Genomic DNA, 601 nt, shown 5'->3' on the forward strand with positions numbered 1-601 from the left:
CACACACACACACACACACACACACACACACACACACACACACACACACACACACACACACACACACACACACACACACACACACCGATAGCTAGAGAGAGAGAGAGAGAGAGAGAGAGAGAGAGAGACCGAGAGAGAGAGAGAGACGAGAGAGAGAGAGCGAGAGAGAGAGAGAGAGAGAGAGCCCGCGCTGCGGCGCGCGGCTCTCGCCCGACACCCCCAGACGAGGAGAGAGAGAGACACGAGAGGAGAGAGAAGGAGAGACGGAGGATCTCGAGCAGAGAGAGAGAGAGAGAGAGAGATTTGCTCAGTTCGTCGAGCTGAGTCGAATGGTACTGTGCAACGGTTGTCGAAGAAAGACATACCGAAGACCTCACGCTTTTGGAGTGAAATTTGCCGAAGAAATGTCGCAATAGGACACACAGTAAAAGCACACCACTGCTAACCCTATTATAATGAAGCGAGCAGAAGAATGGTGTGAAGGAACTTCATTGGGAGAACACTTTTTAACGGCGGTTTACATTTTTAGTGTGCAGCTGTGAAAGTTGTCAGAGCTTCATGGAACCGCTGTGTTTAAAAACACCGTCACTCCGTTAAGTTG

This window comes from Malaya genurostris, chromosome 3, assembly GCF_030247185.1.
Source record: "Malaya genurostris strain Urasoe2022 chromosome 3, Malgen_1.1, whole genome shotgun sequence".
Classification (NCBI taxonomy): Eukaryota; Metazoa; Arthropoda; class Insecta; order Diptera; family Culicidae; genus Malaya; species Malaya genurostris.